The 18,493-nt window shown below is 33.1% G+C and overlaps 1 protein-coding gene across 3 annotated transcripts in view; it reads right to left on the minus strand.

Moving 5' to 3' along the window:
- ASCC3 (activating signal cointegrator 1 complex subunit 3) overlaps positions 1-18,493 on the minus strand; it is a 375,365-nt gene that overhangs the window by 274,237 nt on the left and 82,635 nt on the right. The window lies entirely within an intron of this gene.

The raw sequence follows: 18,493 nt of genomic DNA on the forward strand, positions 1-18,493 counted from the left end.
GAAAATAAACAACTGAAAAATATTTAAAAACATTTTAAATATTCCCAGTCTAATTCATCACTGTCCAATGGAAGTATATTAAAAGTCATATAATATATACTTACATCTTCTAGCAGGAACATTAGAAACACACAAAAACATGTGAAATTAATTCTATAATGAATTTTATTTAACTCAATGTATCTAAAATATCATCTTAATATGAAATTGTAAAATTAGTGTATGTTACACTTAAAGCACATTGCAATCTAGACTAGCCATATTTTAATTGCTAAACACCCAGATGTGGTTAATGGCTACTATGTCAAACAGTGCAGCTCTGGAGAGTGCCCAGCTAACTTATATAATGCTCATAAATTGATAAATAAACTGTCCTAACACAGCAGATTACATTCAGGGAAAATCTCTTAGGGCAACTTTCAAAAATCCTTAATGTGGTCGAAAAGACCCTGCCATAATATGAAGTTCATGAAATTCAGATAAAATATATTGCCAGGTACAGTGACTCATGCCAGCAATCTCACAACTTGGGAGGCTAAAATCTTCGGAAGGATTGCTTGAGGCCAGGAGTTTGAGGCTGCAGTGAGCCATGATCATGCCATCACACTCTGGCCTGGGTGACAAGGCAAGGTCCTGACTTAAAAAGAAAATAAAAAACTACATATTAAGGAGTCTTTAGGAAAGAGAAAGGACATTAGTCTTTCTCTTGATGTCTTATTCTCTATAGTTATCCTTGGTAAGCATAAAAACAAGGAAACAAGTAACCATTTGTTGAATGTGTTAAACAATGGAATTAATGTTCTTTTCCAAAACTGACTCAATCACTCATACTTATTTCTATATTCCAACCCAAGGTATAAAACAGTGAGGTTGAAATGTCAACCACATATTACATTAGTGTCCCAACCTAAGCCTCATTACTCATCTTTATTAAAGGTTGACAAATACTTTACAAATACATCACCTGATCAAATGAAATCACTTGTATTCCGTAAAGTGCTAAACAAGAAATATAAGAAGTATTTTCCTTTAAAATATGACTACTATGAGGCAGAAATTATGATTTTCAACTTCATCTCTCTAATTCCTAGCACAGTAAATGGTGTAAAGCAAATACTCAGTGATGTTGTTTTTTTCCTCTGTGCTTGCTTCAGCTGAGTCATTTTGATTAAATCATAATTATCAACTATGAACTGCATTGTTGATGAATGTTTATAAATCAACTAAGAGTTAAGATGCTCCATGTTAAGAATAAATTGTTCTACTCACATTATTTATTAAGTTCCACAAGTGTTTTTTATCATATATTATAAATATTAGTCAAATAATTTTTTTCTATAGTTATTCACTGCAGTTGCCGCCAGTAAAACACCAAGTTAGCTTGGATTGCAACTGCTCATGGTACACTTGTTTTTTTGTTTCATTCTGTTTTGTTTTTAAGACAGAGTCTTGCTCTGTTGCCCAGGCTGGAATGCAGTGGTGCGATCTCGGCTCACTGCACCCTCCGCCTCCTGGGTTCAAGCGATTCTCCTGCCTCAGCCTCCTGAGTAGCTGGGACTACAGGTGGGTGCCACCACGCCTGGCTAATTTTTTTTTTTTTTTTTTTAGTAGAGACACGGTTTCACCATGTTAGCCAGGAAGGTCTCAATCTCCTGACCTCGTGATCCGCCTGCCTCGGCCTCCCAAAGGGCTGGGATTACTGGTGTGAGCCACCGCGCCCGGCCGGTACATTTGTTCTTAAAACCAAAAAAGGTAGTTTCAAAACATACTTTTAATATATTTTTTAATCTTCCTGACACTAAGCACTAAAAACTCTAAACATAACCAGACATTTAGCATATCATGGAATTTCCCACATTAAGAATACAAATTATGTATTACATAAGAAATATGTAACATTCTATCTTTTCTACTAATCCCTAAGAAACTGATTGACTGTTTATACCCAATCCCAATTTACATATCTATATTTTTATATATTTATATCTCTCTATATATATTATACCAACATATGCTATTATTTTAAAATATCATCCTTCTAGGTCCAGAGGTAACAAAATATTATTTCTAAGAGACTTTATAAAAATTACTAAAACCCATGCTTATTTGTTTGTTTGACCTGCAAAAGAATTATAGGGAATTCTTGGGAGACTGTATAGTCCAACTAGGGTTCCTCCTCTACTATACGTAACAGAGTTGGTCAACTAAACTCTAGATCAGTGTATTTCACAAAGAAGGTTACGCCTTACTAGTGAGTTATGAAATTAATTTAGTGGACTGTTATCGGTGCTTTCAAAGAATAGAAAAGAAAAAGGAAATACTAATGCATCACATGTGATAAGGATAAAACAGTTTCATGAAAATTTTGTTTTAATTGTGTTTGAGTATACTGATTACAATGTAAAATATTCTTTAGATGAGTGCAATAAAAAAAGTTTGAAACCCAATGCCACAAATAAATACTTTCTAGTGAACACAAATGCATTCTTTCAAAATATGATCCTGCTTCATTTTGGGAACACAAAAATATTTCGCTCACAAAACAATGCCTATTACCTTCGGCCTATCTAGCAATTTCACTTTTTAAAAATGTATCCAAAAATATACTTACACATGTGCAAAATTGTGTATGCATAAGATTATTTATCACAAATTATTTGTAATACCAAAAATCAGAAACAATCCGAATTTCCTCAATAGTGTACCACTGGAATAAATTATGGCATATCCATACAATGAAATTCTATGCCTCCATAAAACAGAATAAGAAAGTTTTCTGTTTTCTGAGATGAAAAGATCTTTTTATGGCCAAAAAAAAGCAAGTTGCAGAATAGTATTATAATATGCTATTTTATTGTCCAAATTTGAGGAGGGCAGGAAATAATTATTTATATTTGCTTGCAGAAATTCTGAAAGAATACATAAAATTAAATACACTGCTTATTAATGAAAGAAGGCAGGGACCTGGGAAGATAAAAGACACAAATAAAAGGCTTCTCAGTATGTAAAGGTTGCTAGTTTTTGAAACCATATGATAATACCTATGCCAAAAAAAAAGAAAGATGACTGACATCTTTTAAGAAATGGAAAAACTAAAAACATGTCTGATTTAGTGGAAAAGCCTAAATGAGCTCTCATGTATTATATAAATATTTCATATTAAGTTCTTCTCATTATTCCTTGAATTCTACCCTTTAGAAACAAAATAGTAAGTTAAATTACTCTTCTCATGCCCCTTCAAATTATTCTACACCATATGTCCCCTACTCAGTGTTCTTCCCAGCGTTCTCTTTTTTGGTCTTAACGTGGCTAGTTCCTCAAAGGACTTCCCAATTAAAAGTTTAGACACAGAAGAAAACAGCAAGTGTTCTTTCTACCTCCAATATTTGTGACATCAGACCCGTGGTCTCATCTAAACCTCAATGGCTTCACCAGAGGACCAGATCTGTTATTAAATGCAAGCCTAAATCACATCTTGCTGTTATCTAAAATGTATCTTCCTACTCCTCCATCATGTACTAAACGCTGCCTACCAAGTGTCAGGCTTTGAGGACGTGGTCTGTCCTCAAGAGCTCACATTGCAGCAGATGAATCTAGACTACCAGAAACCCATTTCATGAGCTCCAACTAGGACTTTCTTTCCACATACCTCCACATTGTAACGTTTAAAGAAACCAGAGAAGATCTTACATACTACTTCACTAAATACACCAATCCCAAACTACATAATTTGTGACAAGTCAGTAGACTAACTGAACACAAAAACTACAATGTGATTTCTAATGCTCTTAAATTAAAGGTAAATACATAAGATAATATATTCCTTATTTAATTTGGCAAGTAAACTGTTCACTTATCTATTTAGCAACCATTTTTACTGAGCACGTACTACATATGAGGTTTTGTTTTAAATGCTTTAAGTGCATTATTTCACTTAGCATCCAAAGAAAATTTATGCGGTAGGTCTTTTTATCATCCTTCTTTTAAAGAGGGGGGAAGTAGGGCATGGTGAGTTTAAAGAACTTAACCAGGATAAATGGCTAGTAAATTGCAGAGCAAAGATTGAAACTCAGGTATCTGACACCAAAGTCTAAATTAAAAGTCCAAGTTAAAGGCTTGTAAAACTTATTAATTTCATTACTTTACACTTTTATTTTTGAGGTAAATTTTTTGATTCCTAAAACTGATTTTTAACCAAGTAACATAATTTATAAAACTAAATATGAAAATACAGTCAATGAAAATACTGACTTTCCTAATAAATAAATGCAAAATAGAATAAGATACAATTTTATTAATCTGAGTGTTGAAGATTTTTTAAAAATTTATTGGTCTTGGTAATGTTTATATCTTCAAATATATTGCTTATATCCAATTCATATTACAAATGTGCATACATCATTTAACCTAACTCCTAGACAAAAAAGTATCCAAGCGAAATAACTGAACAAGAATGTCAGATATATAAATAAGCACAAAGATGCTTGCTTTAACATCATTTACAATAAGAAAAAAACAGACACAAGCTGAATATCTACAAATAGGGTATTGGAGTAAGTAATTCATGACACATTCTCCATGAATCACGGTAGATAAGAAGAATGAAGACATATTTGCTTATAGAAAAATGTGTCTAAAAGAGAAAAAAAGTATGCCACAAAATAGTAGCTAATTAAATATATTAATACAAAAACATTCTGGAAAGATATATATCAAAGAATTCTGCTAAAGTTGGGACTATAAAGACATTTTCACTTTCTATTTTATATTATAAACGTAGATGTTACATTTTTAATATTATTTTTTGGTAATAGATAAATTTTATCATCAGCCCTACAGAAATCTTTTCTGTTTAGATAAAATGAACAAAAGGAGAAAGGCCTATTCTGTATTGACTTCATGTATTAAAACAACAATATTTCTTTATAAATAGAAATACCTAATGCTTTTGTAGTAATACAAAATAACTGACTAACCCTCTTTTTCATTCTGTAATATAGAGTCCTACATCTTTACAAACACCAAATTTCTAATTTGTACCCCCTCTTGAAAGTGCACTGAAAAATTACTAAATTTTATTAAGAGATATGAAAGACTGTACATGGACACTGTTATTTTCTCTTTACTGAAGAGTCATGTGTTTTAATGCTTTACGATAAAAATATATTTTGAATCAGATGATCTGAGTAGAGGAAATTAAGTCTTAGTAACAAAGCACCTCAAAAGAGTAACCTAATATTAAACCTGTGAAAGAAGTGAGATTGTTAGATTTTGTGAAAATCAAGTTACTTATTTTCTACAATGAAACTGAGCCAAATTGTATTACATATGAAGAAAGCAGTAAGAAATCCCACCTAAATTAATTAGAAATGGCAATGCATTATTCATATATTTTTATGTTACTTAACTGAATGCATTTACACCATCCATTCACTCATTTAATCGTTTATTAATTTAAAGACAGGGTCTCGTTCTGCTGCCCAGGCTGGAATGCAGTAGCATGATCATCGGCTCACTGCAATCTCAAACTCCTGGACTCAAGTGATCCTCCCACATAAGCCTCCTGAGTACCTAGGACTACAGGCATGCAGTACCATGTCTGGCTAATTTTTTTAATTTTAAAAAATATGTTTAGAAATGGGGTCTCACTATGTTGCCCAGGCTGGCCTTGAACTCCTAGGCCCAAGTGATCCTCCTGCCTTGACCTCCCAAAGTGCTAGGATTACAGGTGTGAGCCACCATGCCCAGCTCATTTACACTGTATAAAATACTGACAATACTCAATATGCCTGTAAGTGTCAATTCCTAAAACTTCTCATACAGAAAAGTCTAAGAAGCATAACAAAAACAAATGTCAGCTAAATACAGATGGACCTTAGAAATATACTTCACAGCCTGATGGTAAAATGATAAATAAGATGTTATTACTGGTCTTGAAGACACAACACAGGAGAGAAAAAACATTGTTTAACAAGAATTTCAGATATAATGGGAGTCAGAGAGGCATACCCTCTTCTTGGGAGGGTAAGATGCCCTCCTAATTCCCAGGAGAGGTATGATTTGAGCAAAAGCTGAATGTTTAGGAAGACTGAAGAAAAAACACAAAGTTCTCAATGGGGGATTTTAAAAGAGAAACAAAACTTGGGCTGCACAATCATAACAAGCTCTACTGACAAACCATCCAGATTGTACATCTGGGTTTTCACCAGCATACTCTTAACAATAACTCAACATGTCAGATGTCATTCTGAAACATCTTCTTTAGGGTGCTATGTCAATAGTTACATTCATACACATGCTCATGGTATGTCATTATATTAAATTGTTAGATATAATGCGGATGGAAATAATGTCTTCCAAAAATCCCCATTGAGGATTCTAATAATGAAATTCCCTTGTTTAAGGAGATGTACATTTAAAATGGCATTCTTGCACTATTTAATCAGTTTGGAAAGTTTAAAGTCATATGAACTATAACAAATTTAAATTAAATAATTACCCTTGATTCAACATCTGTAATATTTTATGGACTTGACCATATAAGTGCTCAAATATTTTATCCTTTGCAAAGACTTTGAGCAAACTAGTAAAAGTAATTTAAAGGTTCAAGTCAGAGCTGAAACCAATTATTACCATAAATATCAGCCAAGAAACTAAAAATGACATTTTCATTGTTGGATTCAACAGAATTTAACAGAGACTCTTTAGCTTCAGTTTTATTGCCATGATTAGAAGTGCAGCTGTTTATCAGAAGTTAGATCCTACAATCTCAGCCAAGACTGTTTGTAATACCAATTAAATAATTTTAGGCTACAACACTTTGAAACCGCACTTCAGATGATATACCAGAGTCATACTCATACATACCTGATTTCTAACAGGGATGAAATTGAGTCTTAAAAATGGGTCAAAATGGGGCTAGAGTTAACTGATTATCTATATTTAAAAAATGAATTTAAATCTTTATCTTACTTCATATTATCAGTAAGTATCAGTTTTAGATGGTTTGGAAATGTAAATGTGCAAAGTAAGATTTTAAGTGGCAGACAGACCCTAAGGTAAGCCCAAATAATCCCAGATGCCTGCCTCCTGGTGTTCATGCCCTAGTTTAATCCTTTCCCCTCAAGCATAGAGGGACCTGTGACTTGTTTCTAACCAACAGAAGAATATGGCAGAGGCAGTCACTCCCATGATTATTTTATGTTATATATGACTCCATCTTGTAGGATTTGCCTTCTGACAAGCAACTGACACCCCCTTGTATTTCTCTATACTTAATGAACAATTAGAGGTTGAATTTGAAAGAGTTTTAAAATAATACCAGAAAACATAAACATGAAATACATAGGTATAAATTTAACAAAACAGTCGTAAAACATATCCTAAAAATTACAAATTAATCATGAAAAAAATCAAAGAAAAATAAATGAAGAAGTATATAATCTTCGTGGTTTGGAAGGTTTGATATTAAGATTTAAATCCTCATCAAATAATCTATAGATTCAATGGAATCCCAGTTAAAATCTCAGCAGAAAATTTTGTAGAAAACAACACGATTCATATGGAAAATCGAAGACATAGAATAACCAAATACTAACACCTGTTTTCAAGACTTACTATAAAGCTTCAGTAATCCAGACAGCATGGCAAAGAATAGACATGCAGGGAATCAAAAATAAGCTCACCTGTATGTATATGGTCAACTGATTTTTAACAAACGTTTAACAAACATGCAAAAACAAATCAATGTAGAGAGAAATCTTTTTGATAAATGATGCCTGAACAACTGGACAGCTATATGCAAAAACAAACAAAAACCTTGACCTTTACCTTTCACCATATATAAAAACCAATTATAAATGGATTATATACCTAAATGTAAGAGCTCCAACTTTAAAATTTACAGAAGAAAATTACGAAGAAAATCTTAATAACCTCGCGTGAGGCAAAAATTGCTTACATATGACCAAAAAGCATAATCGAGTTTTTTTTTTGTTTATAGAATGAACTTCAAGGATACTAATACATTTGCTCCACTGAAGACATTTTGTGAAAAAACAAGTCACAAAATGGGAGAAAATATTACAAACACATATCTGAAAACAGACTGTATTCAGACTACACAAAGAAGTCTCAAAATTCATTAACGGGGAAACAAATTACCCAATTAAAAACTTGACAAATTATTTAAGCAGAAATCTCACCAAAGAAGAATGACAAGTAAGGACACAAAAAGCTGCTCAACATTATTAGTCATTAAGGAAATGCAAACCAAAACCATAATGACATACTACTACACAACTAAGTAAAATGTTTAAAAATTTTTAAACCGACAATATTATGTGTTGACAAAAATATAGGGTAAGTGGAATACTCATACATTGCTGGTGGAAATACAAAATGCTCCATTCATTTTGGAAAACAGTTTGCCAGTTTCTTACAAAGACAAGTACATATTTACTATATAATGTAGCAATTCCATTCCTATTTACCCTAGGAAAACAAAAATATATGTTCAAATAAATACCTGTACATGAACAGTTTAAGTCATAATCAGCAAAAGTTGCAAACAAGCTAAAAGTACTTCAAATGGAGAATGAACAAATTGAAGTACGGACACAAAATGTAATACGTTTCAGCCATGAAAAAAAAAACAAGTACTGAAACATAGAGCAATATGGATGAATGTCTAATGTATTACATTAAGTGACAGAAACCAGATTCAAAATATTCATGACACTTACATGATATTATACAAGTAACTTATATGATGTATACATAAGCATTACACAAGGAATTTTATGATACTTATATGACATTTTGGAAAAGTCAAAACCATAGGGAAAATAAACAGACCAGTGGTCTGCAAGAACTGGGAGTGGTGGGAAAGAGGTAAAAGAGGCAGTAGTAAAGTTTTTGACATGATGAAAATGTTGTTTTTGATTGTGTTGATATTTACATGTTTTTGTTCATGTTGATATTTACAAAATCTACTACACTGTACCCCCAAAAGGGTGTATTTTATAGTAGTCAAATGATAACTTTAATACACCAGGCTTTCAAAAAAGACAACAAAAACAAAACAAAAAATAAAGCAATACAACAAAATGAGGGGAGGAAAGGAAAGGAGGAAGGAAGGAAGGGAGGACAGGAGGGAGGGCAGAGGAAAGAATTTGGTGGGGAGGCCATTTATATATATGATTGATCATCTTATCTTTAAATTTAGGGAAGTAACTTATAAATCCCGTTGACTTTTATGCTTCTCTACATGAGATCTGAAGCTCAGAGTATAAGCTTTCCAAATACACTGAACCCACAACTCAAAAGAGTAGTGGAAGGAGTTAGTCACAGACAACTGGAGACTCAAAGGATGGAGCTCAAAGGATGTACTGAGGAGGCCAGTGCTTTTAAAAACAGGTTCCTCATGCTCAGGTTAGGGGCTGCTGGTCAACACTTGAGATTTTCATTCATTTGCCAGGGGGTAGGAAATAGTAATTTGTACATTTCTTAACAGCTCCCAGATGACTATTAAGTATAAGCAAAACTGAGAATTATTATCAAACATCCTACCCATCCACAACACAGTGATTAAGTTTTCTGATTCATCTATGTTTAATAATTTAATACAATCTACTCTGGAAAGAACAAAGTACATTTTACTCAGAAAAATTTCTGTTAAAAACGTATAAGTTTAGAAGAAAGAGGTCCCTATAAGAAAAATATTTTGTTTGAACTTCTTGTATAATACGTAAAGACTTGAAGGAACAAGCAAAACATTTAGCGGAAGAAATCATGAAAGCTGTGTAACAAAACATGATATTGTACCGATGGCTTAATAATTGAGATCCCTTTATATACTGATTCCCTGGTATATTTAAAATTTACCAAAATTATATGCTTATTTTCATATAACTCTGAAATTTACCAAGAACGTGAGACCTTATTGAGAATGCAAAATGAAGCAACCTATGTTTACTTAACCACTTTGATATTTGCACCACTGGATCAAATTTAAACACGTCCTCTCTAAACCTCTTGCTGTCAGGGTTGACGTGATGTGCCAGGATTTATATGATGTTTATGTGAAGGGTTCCCAGATAAAACAACAAAAGTCAGCTATCAATGTGAGAAATTAATTGAAGGGACAGTTTATATAAGCATTTCTTGAGCTAAGAATTTACCGATTACCTAAAGTATATCACAAAAACCACTATACATTTTCTGTGTGCTAACTCATGTAATCATCAAAATAAATAGTCTGAAAAGGAAACTGAAACTCAGAGGCATAATTTAACTTGATTCGTGTCACAAAATGTGCAAATGGTGAAGGAGGGAACTCCCATCAGTCCTACCTAACTGGATAGCAAGCTTCTTAAAGCCAGGATCATAGTTCTAAACCTCTGTGTATCCAACATAACTCCTAGCACAATGCTTTGCATCAATCATGAGCTCAAGAAATTATTACTGATGACCAATAACCAATACATATGTACTTTCAAACTAAATAACAAGAAGAAAATCTATAAATAGCAACCTGTAAATATCAAATATTTCTGTGTGTTGTTGTAGGTCTGTGAAACCACAACACACTGATATATTGAAAGACATGGACTAAATCCAGTTCTAAAGCAATTTGGAATTTCCAGAATATAACTTAAATTCATTAGATTTTCAGATTTCTGAATTCATTCAAGTTGAAAAGTTATTCTGGGACAGTTCAATGTCTTTAAGTTTTTAATCTTCTCCATTCTAATTTCCTGCTATAAAATCAATAAAGTGTAGGTTGTAAAGAAAATTATTTTGTTTGATTACTTTACTCCTAGTTAGAGGCAGATGTTAGTTATAACTTTTTCTGTAGTTTAGCAGGTATTTTTGAAGCAGCTGGTGCCCTTTTCCTAGTTATCTGTTTGCAAGTGTTCCCAGTAGACTATACGGTACTGCAATCCTGAAAAGGTTTTGGGCATACCGGCAAAATGAATTCTTATTTAGAAGAGAAAACATAGACAGTATTTCCCCTCAAATAAGACTTGGGTGTTTCATAGTTTTGAATGATAAAGCATTTTCATAACAAGTAAACATTATTTTTTAATAATTTAAATAATTGCTGAGATTCAAAAATTGATAAAAATTTCTTATTTATAATTTTATAAGGAAGATTATCCAATATATCATTTTTAAACATATTAAGCATCTATTGATAGCCCAAACAGAAAATAATTATTAAAAGCATGTACCACACTGAATGTATCAAAAATCCCCAATTACTTTCAAGAATAAATTGAGAATTTTAAAAGTTTTTCCTTACAGTTTCCATAGTTGCACTCTAAATAATACTCCAACACATAAAATCATGGCCTTCTTGACAGTGACCAAGTTTTTATAACAAAACTTAATTTGGAAGATTCTGTATAAAAGATGTCACAGATAAGACATAATCTCCAACATTTTATGCCAGGTCCACACAAAAGTTGCAACATGAAGTCAAGAACTATTCTTTTCTCTGTATACCCAAAACAGCTCTATTAAGGAAACAATTGTTTAGTTCATTATCACTGTTTCCGATGAAGATCAATGCCCACAGACTAAGCAGTCAAGAAGCAACTCAAGTCTCATGTTCTCCAAGAAGTCTTCATTAACAGCCATACTCTGCAATGATCCCAGTAACCTTGTTCTGACACATCCTATCACAGACAGCGTTAGCTGTCCACACACAATCACTGTTTCATTTTGTTTTTTCTAATGAAAATCCACTTTTTTATTCAGAAAATCTGGCCTCTTTGACAAAATCATGTGTTTCACTAAGCCAAACATGGCAAACTTGTTTCCCTTGAATCCTGGAAAATATTTCCTCACTCTTAAAATAGACACAGGGAAATGCAGTCCTCATTTCTTACTGGACTTTTTTGCACAGTGACCCTGGAATAACAGCCATGATGAGAGTTAATTTGAGGAAAAGCCAAAAAAATGAGGATAGCAGAATAGAAAGACATTAACAAGTTGGGTTCTGAATAGCATCATTGAGCAAACAAATGGACGAACGTGGAATATTTGGCTTCCTATGACTTTTTGTTATTTATAACATAATAGTATATGTTTTTATGAGCTAGGTTTTCTGCAGCCAGAAGTATTCAAAGTGATAGAAAAATTAAATCTCAACAAGTAATCATCATAATACAGTACTGTACTTATCAGTTTTCCTAGTATTGTACTGTGGCTTAATCAGTTTAATATACCTAGAAACCAGTAATACTTCCTGTCGATACACTAAATCATACAAACAGTGCTAATTGGGTATATTTCGTGAAGCAAATATTTTGCTATACAATACATCTGAATAATTTATTGAAAAGAGGTGGTAAAATTATGTCTATCTTTAAATGTATGAATTTTTTTTGGTTAAAATATCTGTTCCCTAGCTTTGATATTCATTGCTCTAGAACTAGTAAAATCATCATGGTCAATTAATTATTGCTAGTGCTAGAAATTATTTTTGAAAAACTCCTTATATAGTCCAATTATTTATATATCTGGAAAGAAGAGAAAATTTACATTTCCATTAAAGTACCCTATAATACTTTATTTAAGGTTCTAAGAATTTAATAGTTTCCTCCAATGTCGTTTTATTCAGCATGTCCTAAACAAGTTCATCCAATTTAGAATGAAAAAATGAGAAAAACTGTTTTAAAAATTGCACTAACAACTGACCTCAGGATACAGGCTAAAACAGAAACTTTAACTTGAGTTGCATGAGAAAATTAATAATTTGGCTTGGAGCAGGGTGGCAGTCCACAAACCAGATAAGAAAATAATATATGAAAGGGTTTTCTTCTTTCCATTTCTTAATTGTCACTTTGGAAATTACCTTTATGAAATAAATTATTTTTATGTTCATTTATGCTATTCAGCTACTTTTTCATTCCAAACCCATGTGGAGTAGTAGTGGATGCTCTCCTACAAGATCTGAAAAGCCTGGCAACATAGTCACCATAGCAAAACATCTTAAACTAGTTTCTAATTAACTGATAGAACTAAACATAGCAGTCATTATAATTACTGACATTTGTGGTTATCTTAAGACTGAAAATTTGGAAAAAGTCAAATAGAGAAGTTATAAAGAAGTGTGACTTTTACTTTGGCTTTACTTTGTTCAACATACTTTGATTCAATCAAATCATGAAGGCAAGAAAGTTAAAGAAGCATCCAGAAAAATACTTCAGAGTATGGATCCTTTTCATGAGATCACTTTGAAGACAGTGAAATGTCACTAAAACCTGGTCATGCCCAAATTAAAAAGTCTTTTTCTAAAGCATCCCACAAGGCTGTTTATTATACTGTCACACATGCCACCAATTTCATCAGAACCATGGCCTTGAAATCACAGCCTTTTTAAGAGGTCGTATCAAGAAATATTAACAAATTATGAAGTTTGAAACTGAAAATTTAATTTACCATTTTTTTTAATTTACAGACATCAGAGCAAAGATGATTTCATAAATTTCATGAGGAAGGAAACACAAATGTGGTACAAATTAAATGGAGCAAAAATTAAATTTCTAATTTAATTTGGCAAATACTAAATTTCCTTGATACAAGCCTAGCCTCACCTGGCAATTTGAATCATGTGTTGCAGAAAGGTTAAGTAACTTGCCTAAAGTCTGGCAGATAGAATGTGGGATAGTGAAGACTGAAACTCAGCCTACATTCAGGGGTCTTGCTCCTAACTAACACTTGCTCCTAACACTGTATGCTGAACATGCACAAAAGTTTTTCCTATTTCCTATTCCTCACCTTAGTAAATGGCACTATCACTCACCAACACTGCTCAAAACAAAAAGCCTATATCTCATTCTAAATTCTTCTCTCTGCCTCATCCCCTCCTATTTAATCAGTCATCAGGTCTTAACATACACTAGCAGCTAAATTTCTCTCAGTTGTCCCCTGTATATATAGGCTGCCCCTTTCTTAATTTAGGCTTGCAGCTTTTCTTCCTTGAATTATTGCAGCAGCTCTACTCTCGACCTTCAACTTTGTGTTGCAGCCAGAGTAATTCCTTTAAGTGAAAACACCTGATCATTTACTCTCCTATTTTTAAGAAGTAATATTTCCCACAATATTGAGTCTAAACCTCTTAGCATGGTTTTCAAAGCCCTTCATGTGCAGGCAATTGTCTTTTTCCAGTCTCATTTTCTGGCACTCTCCACATATGGCCTACATGCTAATAAGACTGAAGTGCTTGATGTCCAAAGGTAACAGCAATTTCATGCAACATCCCTTGTGTGGCATACACCACCACCTGCTTTGTCTATCTGGCAAAAGTGTATGCTTTCATATCCTTCATGAAAGCTTCTTCCTTGATCTCTTTAGTCTGCCTTTTCTACTGCCATAGAACTTTGTACAACATAACCCAACTGTACCACTTATTTCCATTGAAATGGAACAGATACACTACATTGAGTAACTTAAGATCAGAGATAATATCCTATTCTTTATTTTCCCAGAACTTAGCCAAATAAGCACAGGATTCAAGAAGCTAGGCTCATAGAAAACTTAAATCTTAAATTCTTTACAATCAGATTTTATAGGACTCAATTATTGTAAATTTTAAAATGAAATATTATATGCATCTTTTATATTACTTTTCTAAATCAAGTGTTATGTTTGGGCCAGTAGTCCATTTTTGCTGAATAACACCCTACTGACTCTTAAAAAATCTAAGTCCTAACTGTGGAAATAGACAGAAGTCAACATATTTAACACCAGCAAAGAAGTAAACCTGAGTTTCTCACCAAAAATATCAAAGACATGGTTCTGTCTTAGCATCTTTCTCATCCTACTTTTAAGGGTAATAATAGCACTCTCCTTTCCTTTGGGAAACTCCCCCTTGACTCCTGGTGGCTCATGGGGAGCTGATAATGAGGATATACAAGTGAGTAGCCATGTGTCAGTAAGAACGACATTCACATCACATCACAGGGAAAGGAATTGGTTCAGAAATGAACTGGTGACCTAAGTCAGGAAAATCAGAGTTCATCCTAGGAGGTTTTTTGTGTTTTCCTGGCAGAACTGGTTGGAAAAAAAAACCCACTGCTTCTGGGATTATAGTATGGGGAAACGGTCATGTTTGCTGCTTCTGCTGCCACACATTTTTCCCTGGTTATATGGAGAAAGCCTATCTGGGAATCAGGGGATGAAAAATAATAAGAGAAACACAAAAGGGGGTGGGTAAGAGAAAGCAGGAAAAGAGGGGAGGAAAAAGAAAAAAAGGAAATGGAGATAAAGAAAAAGAGACAAAGAGGAGAAAAAAATCTGATGATATCATTTGAGCCTATATGCCAAGCTGGGCACATAGGCAGCTTTACTTCTGGACAATCCAGGTAGAAAAGCCATAAATTGTCACCCTTGCTTGCTTTGACTTAGATTTCTAAGAGTTCCAACTGAGTGACTCCTGACTAATCAAGAGATGCATCTACATTTTTTACATTGCTCCCTTTCCAAGAAAGTACAAAATCCATTTAATGACATTAATGGTATTTTTGCATGTACTAGAATTTTTAAATTCTCCTTAAGTTTTTAATCAAATTACAGAAGTTATTAAACTTATCCAATGTGACAGTCAGTAAAAGGACATAAAAGCATCTTAGGACAGTTAGGAATAGCATGCAATTATGATCTCAGTGAAAAACGACAGACCTTCATCTTCAATAGCACTTTCTCTGACACATAAAAGATCCTACCTGGTACAAAAAAGATCCAAGACAAAAGAAACATCTACTAAACTATCTGACATTCTGTTAATGTCTATTTTTTCTCCCAACGTCTGTATTATTACTCAAGCTTATGATGTCTGGCAGGATCAATATCTACAGTGATATGATAGCAAATGGTTTATTTATTTATAATGACAAATTTCACTTAAATGTATTATTCCCCAGTTATTATTAGCCATTAGAAAAGTACAAATTAAAACCACAATGAGAAATCACTACAATCAGATGGCTAAAATAAAAATACAAATAATATATAAAAATATAAGTGGCTAAAATAAAAATAAAAAACAGTGACAACACCAAATGCTGGTTAGTATGTGGAGAAACTAGATTATATTGAATTGCTCATGGCTGTGTTAAATGGTACAGTCACTCTAGAAAACGGTTTGGTAGTGTCTTAAACACCTAAGCGTGCAGTTGCAATATGACCCAGCAAATGCATTCCTGGACATTTATTAAACAGAATGAAAACTTATATTCACACAAAAACCTGCATACCAGGTTTATAACAGCTTTATCTGTGTTATGGAAAGAACTATGCCCTTCAACGTTTGTATGCTGAAGCCCTTACCCCTCAATGTGACTGTTTTAAAGACAGGACTTTTAGGGAGGTAATTACGGTTAAATGAAGTCATGAGGGTGGAGTCCTAACCTGATAGGGCTGGTGAACCAGAAAAAAGCGGAAGAAACACCAGAGGTCTCTTTTCATACACACATAGAGAAGAGGCTATGTGCAAACACAGGAAGAAGGCAGAAGTAACTACCTGCAAGCCAGGAAGAAATCCTCACCAGAAACAAAATCTGCTAGCACCACCTGATCTGTGACTTTCAGCCTCCAGAGCTGTGAGAAAAGCAGTTTCTGCTCTTTAAGCCACCTGGTCTGTGGTCTTTTGTTATGGCAGACGAATATAGTTTCACCAAAAACTATCAATAAAATAAATGTCCTTCAGTAGGTGAATAGTTTAAAACAAAAACAAAAACAAAAAAAAACTGTGGTCATCTACATCACGTGTGGTAGGCAGAATAATGATGCCCCCCCAAAATCTCCACATCCTAATCCTCGGAGTCTGTGAATATATTAGATTACATAAGATATGCACATTAAGGTGGCAGAGGGAATTAACCTACTCAGAAAAACTCTTTTACTCCAAGAATCCAAATAAAAATGGAACAAAGTACTTATTTAGAAATAAGTATGATAGAAAAGTTTAAAAGCCTGTTTCATTCATTATTAATTTAAATAAATGTCAATGATGCTTTTTTTAAAATGTAAAGATTTAGACCGGGTGCGGTGGCTCACGCCTGTAATCTCAGCACTTTGGGAGGCCGAGGCGGGTGGATCACTTGATGTCAGGAGTTCAAGACCAGCCTGGCCAACATGGCAAAACCCTGTCTCTACCAAAAATACAAAAATTAGCTGGGCACAGTGGTGCATGCCTGTAATCTCAGCTACTTGGGAGGCTGAGGCAGGAGAATTGCTTGAACCCTTGAACCCAGGAGGCAGAGGTTGCGGTGAGCCGAGAGTTCATACCATTGCATTCCAGCCTGGGCAACAAGAGTGAAACTCGTTCTCAAAAAAAAAAAAAAATGAAAAAAAAAAAAACTTAAAATTAAATATTTAATACATAAAATAAAACTTAATAAATCTTAATGATGATATTGCTTATAATGATTGATAAGATTTATAACAATTGTATTATAATTGTTTAGTTTTATTGGCTGTCAGTCCTGGCTGTATTGTAGAATCACCCATAGAGCTTCAAAAAATCATTCCCAAAATATTGATACGTGGACCTCTTCGAAGAGATTAGGACTTAAATAGTAGCGAGGCACTTGGATTATAAAAATGTTCTATGAGTACTTCTGATATACAAGATATAACTAGAATTTTATTCTACTCTAAGAACTTATTGTAAAAGACAACTTAAAACTATAAGTTATTTTAGAATAAAGGCATAAAATGGAATAGTATGTAGTGATAAACTGATGCTGCAGAAATATGTTTACTGACACAGAAAGACACATGTAACTATATATATACACACAAAAGAGTATGTATGATGTAATTCCATTTTGTAAAAGAAAATACATATGGACACATACATATAGAATGAAGTTCATTTTGGTTGGCTGTGAGTATTCTTTATGATGCTTTATGCTGCTGTTTTTGCTTGCCTGTATTATTTGTTATTTCTGAATGATTCTATAGAACATACATGAAAAACCACAGCAACTTAATTTTGATATGGAAAAGATTAACTTTCAATAATATGAATAGTTTAACCTAAACTAAGGAATATTATATTTTGAAATAGAGCAAATGTGCCAAAATTTTAACAAATTGTGAATCCAAGCAAAGGATATAAAGATAGTAATATTCATGCCAATTTTCCACAGGCAAACATTATTCAAAATTTAAAAATTTAGAAAAAATAAATTCTTAAAACTACTTTAGAATTTGCCACCCCCTCAATGTATTCTATTTTATTATAGGTTGATCATTTGATATAATCAAATACAATAAATAAATCCTTTAACATTTTAATCAGTTTACATAAGTTAAACCAAAATCTTAGCTGAAAAAAAAACATGAAACATAGAAATATATGCACAAAAATACACACATTTGTTTAATGTATGAAGAAATATAGTGTATATATTTTTTAAACTCTCCTACTATAATTGTCTAGTAACCAACTATATATGTCTGTACTGTATTTGCCAAC

The sequence above is a fragment of the Pan paniscus genome, chromosome 5 (assembly GCF_029289425.2).
Source record: "Pan paniscus chromosome 5, NHGRI_mPanPan1-v2.0_pri, whole genome shotgun sequence".
Taxonomy (NCBI): domain Eukaryota; kingdom Metazoa; phylum Chordata; class Mammalia; order Primates; family Hominidae; genus Pan; species Pan paniscus.